Genomic DNA, 9955 nt, shown 5'->3' with positions numbered 1-9955 from the left:
GTGGAAGTGGGGCCTGGGGCTGAGTGGGGGCCTTGGGGCTCCCCACATTTTTTTAAATCAAAATATGGGGTCCTTGGGTTGCTAAAGTTTGAGAACTGCTGAGTTGGCATATTCATTCCCCTCTTCTTCTTCCTGAGAATTACAGTTGGCCATATAGTATTTTCTTCTTTAAAATCAAACTTCAAGGTTGAGCTCTGCTTAAAAACTCATGACCCTGTAGGGTTCAAACTTTATAAGATTATTGAAAGTTTCAAGATTTTTTTCCACATCAAAATTAAAGTGGGACGAAATGTTAAGCCCTTTTCTCAATGAACTCTCTTTCAAATTTGTCACAGAGTCTTAAACTGAAGGACAGTAGGAAAATAATCAGGAAGCTTAAAATAATATGGAAACAAATTTTTAGTTTTAGTAGCCGTCCCATTGCTGTCACCTCAGATTTATGATTTGATATTTTCCCATGTCAAAAACTGGCAGTAATGAATGTGGGACGAATGAAATTGTGTAGTATGTTTGGGGTATTACCATAGCAGCTTTCATCTGAAGATCTGAAAAGTGTGAGAGTATTATCTCAGTTTTACAAATGGGTAAACTATGGCATGGAAAGGTTAAATGACTAGCTCGTAGCAACACAGAAAGCTAATGGCTGGGTCAGCATAGAAGCAAGATCTCCGGACTCCTTAACAGGAGAGCTCCACTAATTACGAGACCACACTATTTCTTGGCACAAGTGACGGAGAGGACAGTTGAGAGATGTGGTGAAAGGGGGGAGCATGCAGAAACAGACATGTTGTGATTTATCCAAATGCTCTTTCTGTGTCACTTTTGTAGGCTACAGTTTTTAACATGGCTACATTACTAACTACTTGGCCATACACATCAGTTTCTCTTTAAAATGAAACATTGTCACTTCACTAAGACATCAGCAAAGACAGTAGCACAGCATGAGACTCTGTTGAGCATGATTCAAACGAGACTTCAAAATGGGCTTTTGACTCTAGCCTGCGGTTCAATCAATACCTTTGGATATTGTCCTGTTACAGTAGACTCAAGATAGATTTTTCTGTTTGGAAAACTCTTCTTACATTCTTGATACAAGGTTCATACAAGGAGAAAATAAATTGACACAGCTTTAATGTTGCTAAAGAGAAAATTCTGGATTGCTTTCAATACTTGTCCTTAAAATTATATCTCAGCTCTTTCCACGTTTATTATTTTACCATTTATGTAATAATGTTAGGTTTTTGGCAGATTTTGAAATCCATCCTGTTGGAAGAGCCTGTCAGGCATGCACGGGAGAGCATGGTGCCCTCCCAACTGTACCAAAGGGGACTGGCAGCAGACATGCTCCTTCTGTGAGCTGAGGAGCTTTGGGAGGAATTCTGCAGGATTCATCCTGGAGTTCCCTCATGGGTGTTACGATTTTACCCTGCTCAAAAAGAGGACAGTTCCTAAATGGCATGACTGAGTTCTATCTGAAGTTGCAAATTGGTTAGTAAGGCATACAACTGCCCAATTTTCTCATTCAAATCCAATTTGTATACCTCATCCAGTGGCTTGCACCAATATAACTGCAGCAGTACAAACCTCAAGTATACATTAATTCACCAGTATAAAAAAGTGATTTGCACTGGTGAAATTTATCTCTTGAACTACAAGGTAAACTTCTTAAGTCACTTAAGCCTTTAATCCAGGAACTCTTGGGCACTGAAAAGTAAGACTGCAAAAGAAGTAGGCATATAATTTTCATAGATTATAAAGCCAGAAGGGACTATTGTGATTATCTAGTCTGACCTCCTGCATAACACAAACCATATGTATTTTTGAATTAAGTCCTGTTTATGACAGAGCATATCATTTAGAAAAAACATCCAATCTTGATTTTAAAATCACCACTGATGGAGAATCTATCACAGTCCTTGGTAAATTGTTCTAATGGTTAAGTACCCTCACTATTAAAAATTTGCACCTTATTTCTAGTTTATGTCCAGCTTCCAACCATTGGATCTTGTTATACCTTTTTCTGCTAAACTGAAGAACCATCTATTCTCAAATTTCTATTCCTCATGTAGGTACTTATGGTGTGATACTTAACAAGGAGAAATTAATAAACTAAACAGATTGAGGTCCTCGAGTCTTTCACTATGAAGCATATTTTCTAATCTTTTAATCATTCTCCTGGCTCTCCTCTAGACCCTCTCCAGTTTATCAACATCCTCATGAAATGTAGATGCCAGAACTAGACACAGTATTCAGTAGTGGTGGCACCAATGCCAAATACAGAGGTACTATTACCTTCCTACTCAAAATCTCCCTGTTTCTAATCCAAGGATTGCATTCGACCTTTTGCCCATGGCTTCATACTCAGAACTTATATTCAGCTGATTATCCACCCAAGTCAAAGGAGTCACACACGTGGATGCTGGAGTTGGTTCAGCCTCAATATTTGAAAATAAGGCCTTATTTTGGGAAATTACAGAAAACTACACTGCCTGGACACTACAGTGCAAATAAGTGATGGTCACATAAACACCACCCTATTACCAGAAACCTACTGACAGCTAAACTTACCTACATGCCTCCAGCTTCCATCCAGGACACCTCACACGATCCATTGTCTACAGCCAAGCCTTAAGATACAACTGCATTTGCTCCAGTCCCTCAGACAGAGACAAACACCTACAAGATCTCGATCAAGCATTCTTAAAACTACAATACCCACCTGGGGAAGTGAGGAAACAGATTGACAGAGCGAGATGGGTACCTAGAAATCACCTACTACAGGACAAGCCCAACAAAGAAAATAACAGAACACCACTGGGCATCATGTACAGCCTGCAGCTAAAAGCTCTCCAGCACATCATCAACAGTCTACAACCTATCCTAGAAAATGATCCCTCACTCTCTCACAGACCTTGGGAGGCAGGCCAATCCTCGCTTACAGACAGCCCCCCAACCTGAAGCAAATACTCACCACCAACTACTCACCACACCACAGAAACACTCACCCAGGAATCAATCTCTCTAACAAACCCATTGCCTTCTCTGTCCCCATATCTACTCTAGCGACACCATCATAAGAACTAACCACACCAGCCACACCATCAGAGGCTCATTCACTTGCTCATCTACTAATGTGATATTTGCCATCAGTGCCAGCAATGCTCCTCTGCCATGTACATTGGCCAAACCAGACAGTCTCCGTAAAAGGATAAATGGACACAAATCAGACATCAGGAATAGTAACATACAAAAGCCAGTAGGAGAACACTTCAATCTCCCTGGACACTTGATAACAGATTTAAAAGTAGCCCTACTTCAACAAAAAAACTTCAAAAGCAGACTTCAAAGATAAACTGCAGAACTACAATTCATTTGCAAACTTAACACCATCAGTTGGGCTTGAATAGGGACCGGGAGTGGCTGTCTCACTACAAAAGCAATTTCTCCTCTCTTGGTATTGACACCTCCTCATCAATTATTGGGATTGGACTACAACCACCCTGACTAAACTGGCCTTCAACATTGGTTCTCCACTTGTAAGATAACTCCCTTCTCTTCATGTGTCAATATATATTTATGCCTGTATCTGTAATTTTCACTCCATAAATCTGAAGAAGTGGGTTTTTTACCCATGAAAGCTTATGCCCAAATAAATCTGTTAGTCTTTAAGGTGCCACCGGACTCCTCATTGTTTTTACAGTAAGAGAGTGGATTATATGATGAAGGCTTCAGCCATTACTATCTAAAAAGTTTCAAAAGTAGTTTTGATTCACTATGGAATTTGTATTATACTTAATTCACAGTAAAGAGCTACCTTTGCAACCATTGCAAGTGTCCCAGTCTTTGAAAATGAGGGTCATTTGAGATATATACCAGACTTGCTTTACAGAGGCCTGTCTACTTTTGTTCTAATTTAGTAAAAACAACCCCTGTAACTTGAATGTGTAAGTCATTGTTAGAACAAGATGTGAAGCAAGCAAACAAGAGAAAGAGCTTTCCTTTCATGCAGAAAGAAGGACATGGTACCTTACAGCTTCTGCTTAGCGGCACTATGAAAAGTGAAGGTGCTATAAATCTCCAGTATTACTCACAAGAGATGCTGTATACTCCTTTCAGCTTGATCTTTTCCCACAGAACTGGGTGATTTTTTTTTTTCTGTGGGGTTGGAATGCTGATGCAATTCTTTGAGGCTGAGCTAATGAATTGATGCCTACTGCTGACTAGCATTTCTTTTCAGATCACATCCTCTATTTTGTATGGAAAGATATTTGTTTAATCCTTCGAAGGGCTCCAGCTCCTCACTGTACTTTTTAACTGCCACTTTATTTACAGCATATGGTTTGGGTCACTGATCAAAGGAATCACTGCAATTATTAAATCAACAGGGCAGAAACATGAAAGGAGAAAGTTAAGAGTTAGGCATATTTCCAGTTTCAGATTCTATGCTCTTCTGTGGCTCCCACTCCATGTAAAAAGTGCCCTTGAATTGTTTAGTGTGATTCTCCGAAAGATAAACTCTGCCAGTCATAGGTGCTGGAACTAGGGGTGCAGCAACCGCTGGATTGAATTGGTTTCCATCATATGCAGGGTTTACAGTTTGGTTCGATGGCTCTCAGCACCCCCACTATACAAATTGTTCCAGCACCCCGGTACCAGTCAGCTGCCCTGGACATGAAGCAAAATGTGTATGGCAACAATGCTGAGAAGACACTTTAAAATCCCATTAAGAGCTCAAGGAGCAGGATTGCTGACTGCCTAAATAAAAATGTGACAGGACAGATCAGCGTATTACTTTCTGGAGATAGGTAAAATGATCAGTGATACAGTACTAATCTGACAGATGCGCTGAAAATAACTATTGCCTTCTCCTAGCAGATAATATCAATCTTTACCAAGCTGGGGCTTTGCTTATGTAACACATGAAAAAGCACAGGCCACCAATGAAATTAGGGACTTTTTGAGTGGCAACTGACATTATCTCAAGGCGCTTTTAGCTTTCCCATGATGCACACATGTTTGCTTCTAGAATTTTTTTTCAAGGCTAGTTTCCTCCCCTCCTCCTTATGTTGGTTAGGCCTCCCGCCTTATTGGCTGCAGGAAACAACTAGAGTGAGAGAAGGCTAATATAAATAAACACTTTGGTGACACTGGGCCACTATGTCTTTTAAGACAAACCTCTCAACCTTTGTCAGGCTGTCAGGTAATCTACATCCTAATACTCTTCTTTCGTATTTTTAGATGTCTGTCAACTTGGTATCTGTACACTCTGAGCACAGTTGTGAAGAAGCTGAGAGTTCAAAGCAACTGGCTTTTTATTCTTGCCCCCACCTCAGACAAAATAAAATAATAGACTTCAGCAGCTGTATGGATTTTCATGGTACAGGTGTATCCTGACTGTGAAGCAGGTTTTCAGAGCCTCCATTGCACAGGTACTGTGAAGCACTGATGTGGGTTTATATTGCATAATCATGGTTGTTTGGTGAATAATTGAACTTTAACATCATGGCACATTTTATTTATGCAGTTGTAAGACGTTGATTTTAGTAGTAGGGGTTATATTCCCATCAGCAGTGAGTGAATTATTGTGGAAGGGTGGGTTGGTTGGTTCTGCCAACCCTGAGTGGCCAGAATTGGGGGTAATGCCTCCTTTTGCTGTGAATTAGGCATCACTTCATCTTTAGTGTAGAGGAGGATGGATTCACAGGTGGACCTAAACTCTTTTGAAAAGATTCAGAGGTTGTCTTGTGCTGTAGTCTGATCTTGTTAGGCCTTCAAATAGCTGTGGATCTTAATTAAGTTGCAAGTCTTTGAATAATGTAAACCTGGTAGTACTGTGAGATTAAGTGGGTTGGGTTAATCCTGGGAAGTGTTATGGTGCTTTGGACTTGAGCATCAAATATAAGGGAAGGCCAGTGTCAACTCTGGGAGGCTGTTGCTTTCACTTCTGTCACTGCTGTCTGTACATGTTGCCTTTAGCAGTTATTTTGCTTTAAATTAAATGTTCAATTACACATAAAAATTACATTAAAGGAACATTATTAAAGTTGCAAAGTCAAGCAATCAAATAAGGAAATGCCAGATTTGTGGTTGCCTGGGCAGCCTCAGTTTGGCCTGTCTGTGGGTATGCATGATGGCATAATCTTTAATTACATGATCACATATTAGGGGGAGGGATAGCTCAGTGGTTTGAGCATTGGCCTGCTAAACCCAGGGTTGTGAGTTCAATCCTTGAGGTGGCCATTTAGGGATCTGGGGCAAAAAATTGGGGATTGGTCCTGCTTTGAGCAGCAGGTTGGACTAGATGACCTCCTGAGGTCCCTTCCAACCCTGATATTCTATGATATTACTTTTTCCACAAGATCTTGCCCCACTGAGGAATCTTGGGCTATATTCCAGGCTGTGGAGAGCAATGCTGTCTAGTGGTCACAGAAGCTTCTGCTGCATCCACTCAAACCTATCTCTTTCCCCTGGCTCCTTGTCATGCCCATTCTCTTCACTAGCCAGTACCATGCTTTACACCCATTCTCATCCCAGTCCCACTCACTGAACAAGTTCTAATATCTCCCTCTGGACTTGCCATCCAAGTCCCAGTCTCCCTTCCTTCCCTGTGCCGTTAGTCCCAGTCTCTTTGCCCAGCCAGTTCCAGTCTCCCCACCAAGCTGCTCATCCAATCTTTTTCTTTCCTCCCTTTCCCAAGGCCTCCATTTAGGTCCCTTCCATGTTCCCTTGTCACACTGGATCCCAATCTCCCTCTTGGGGGTCTTTGTCCAATTTCATTGCTTCCCTCTTGTCAGTTCCTTGTCTCAGTCTTTTTGCCCAGCCAGTCCCAGTTCTCCCCCAACCCAAACTCTCATTTTCCCTCTTCCTGGCCCCCCAGGCTCCAGTCCAAGTCTCTTGCCCTCTCCCGCAGCCTCCTTGTCCCACTCTACTCCACCACTACTACTCTCTTGTCCCCTCTGCATTCAAATCAGGCCACTTTCTCCTCCATGCTGTTTTGGCCCAGCAGTTTGGCATTTAGAACATGGGATAGACAGACTCCCTGTCTGCAGCAGTCCAGAGTAGCAACACAGGCTGAAGCATGTGCAGTGCAGACAGAATCTTGGGATATTTTAGCTATTAAACTAAACTAAACTGCTGAGCATGTGGGATTTTTCAAAGGGTTACAACGTGGTCAAATTCGAGTGCATTTTCATGCGGATGGTAAAAGTCACATCCCTGACACAAAGGCTACCCTTTGTCAAATTTAAAGCCCCTCCTCTGAAGTATGGAGGCGCAAGCACTTTTCAATGGAAAGTTCACTAGAATCTTTTAACATGGGCAAAACAACATATATTTTCCCCTAGCCTAATTCTTAGACACAGCTGAACTATTTTGGCTGAAATTTTCCTCAAAAAATCATCCTGAGGTAAGCATTCAGCATTGAAAATGTCAGCCCAAATGGGTAAAGTTTGACAAAGTTGTGGACAACTGAAAACAGGGTCTTAGAATGGAAAGTGTTAGGGAACTTTAATAGTAAATTATGCTACTAGCCCTGCCTATAATGTAGTCCCTACAAGATTCTAACTTCTTGTTTCCATCCTTATTTGCCATCTTGCCATTTGCAACACACAGTTTTTCTAACATGTACGTGGTATTTCTCCAAAGAGCAAAGTAAATCTCTAATTGCTCATCTTAGTTATTATTCTGTTTTAATGTTAATTGCATAACTAATAGTATTCCTTTCCTGCTCTCCTACTTGTGAATTGTATCTCCATTTGAAATCAGTTTCTGTGTAGAGGTGAAGGTAAATAATTTGTAGTTTGCACTTTTTAGATTGTTATTCACATACATTAGGTTTGGATGACTCTAACTTCACAATTTGCCTGTAGAGTATATCTATCTATTATAAGGTCTATGGCTGGGAAAGCTAACAAGAACCTCATGACAAGTAACTGGAATTAAAATTTAGTCATTTCATTGACCGTGCATGAGTATTCAAGTGTGACAAACAAAACTGATCTAGTTCAAGACTAACCCTCCTATTGCGAAAATATTATTTACATGCCTAAGAAAAATTGTCTGTTTACTCACAGACCCTGGACAATATTGCATAAAGTATTTCAATTGGAGAAGGTATTCTTCATTTCTGTTGTATAATGTTGGCTTATACTGTTAGAGCTTTATTGGTTACACTTTAGTCATGGGTAAGTCATTCCTATGTATTGGGCATAGTTGGCATATAAGTTTAAGGTTGACTAGCATTTTAGGTTCTTTTGGGATGAAAGGTGTTACAGAAATTCAAACAATTGCTGTTTTTCCATGATTTGGTTCACTAACACATTAGCCCTTCATTATGTTTTCTTATAACTGGACTCTTCTGCAACTGTAAGAATAAAATATAGGCTGTATTTCTGTACTAGGTTGGCGTACTGTCATTTGTAACTTAACTCACATTAAAAGTCATTTATTTGTTTTTATTATTAGTTATGTAGTAGTAGCACATGGACACTGCAATTGAGATCAAGACCCCATCGTGTCAGGGGCTGTACAAATATCTGATGAGTGATAGTGCTTGCCTAAAGGAGGTTACAATGTAGAAAAAACAGACAAACAATAGGAGGGAAAACAGAGACACAGCCTGGAGAAGTGACTTGCCTGAGGTCACACGACAGATCAGTGGCCACCCTGGAAATAGAACCCACATTATCTGACACCCAGTCTAGTGCCCTATTCACTACACTACACCACACCACCTTCCTTTTTCATCTTCCATTTAAAATCTTTACTTGGGTTTCAATTCCTGTATGTAGTTAATATCACATACTATAATGCACAAGAAAATGAAATGTTCAGTTTCTGTGCATTGTCAGTGGAAGATTGTATCCTTCATATTGTGCTAAGAACCACAAAAACTACATTTCTATAATCCAACTTTGGCTGCTCCATTCTTTTCTCAAATATTTGGATAGCAGTTGGCAGGACATAGCTGTTACTCTAGCTCATATCTGGTAGTAAGAAACTTGAGACAATAAACTGAAGAGATTTACTGGGTGAATAGTGAAGTACTGTTGGAAACATACTTGTCCTCTAGCTCTTCTGCCATTGATATAGCACAAAGAAGCTTGAATTTTCAAATTATGTTCCTGTCACAGGGTCTGCTACTTATTTCTTGGCAGCACTTCCTAGTGGCCCACCTGGAGAATTTGCTTGCCATTGTCCACACCCCACCAGGTAGTCACTCATAAGAACAGGTTTCAGAGTAACAGCCATGTTAGTCTGTATTCGCAAAAAGAAAAGGAGTACTTGTGGCACCTTAGAGACTAACCAATTTATTTGAGCATGAGCTTTCGTGAGCTACAGCTCACTTTATCGGATGCATACTGTGGAAACTGCAGAAGACATAATATACACAGAGACCATGAAACAATACCTCCTCCCACTCCACTCTCCTGCTGGTAATAGCTTATCTAAAGTGATCATCAAGTTGGGCCATTTCCAGCACAAATCCAGGTTTTCTCACCCTCCGCCCCCCCCCCCCCCCCAAACTCACTCTCTGGCTGGTAATAGCCCATCCAAAGTGACCACTCTCTTTAAAATGTGTATGATAATCAAGGTGGGCCATTTCCAGCACAAATCCAGGTTTTCTCACCCCCCCCACCCCTCTCCAAAAACCACACACACAAACTCACTCTCCTGCTGGTAATAGACCAAAGGTCCATCTAGCCCAGTATCCTGTCTTCTGACAGTCACCAATCCCAGGTGCCCCAAAGAGAATGAACAGAACAGGTAATCATCAAGTGATCCATCCTCTGTCGCCCATTCCCAGCTTCTGGCACTCAGCCTGTTGCCTCTGTCATTTGCTCTGGAGCCTTCTTTTATTGGTCAGGAGCTGGTCATGAAGCCTCTTCTTCATGTTTTAGCCTTCTGGCCAAGTGACCATTGTCCTCCCCACCTGGGGTATCGTCAGAGTCTCCTT

The sequence above is a fragment of the Eretmochelys imbricata genome, chromosome 4 (genome assembly GCF_965152235.1).
Source record: "Eretmochelys imbricata isolate rEreImb1 chromosome 4, rEreImb1.hap1, whole genome shotgun sequence".
Classification (NCBI taxonomy): domain Eukaryota; kingdom Metazoa; phylum Chordata; order Testudines; family Cheloniidae; genus Eretmochelys; species Eretmochelys imbricata.
Note: the sequence above shows the minus strand (reverse complement) of the source record.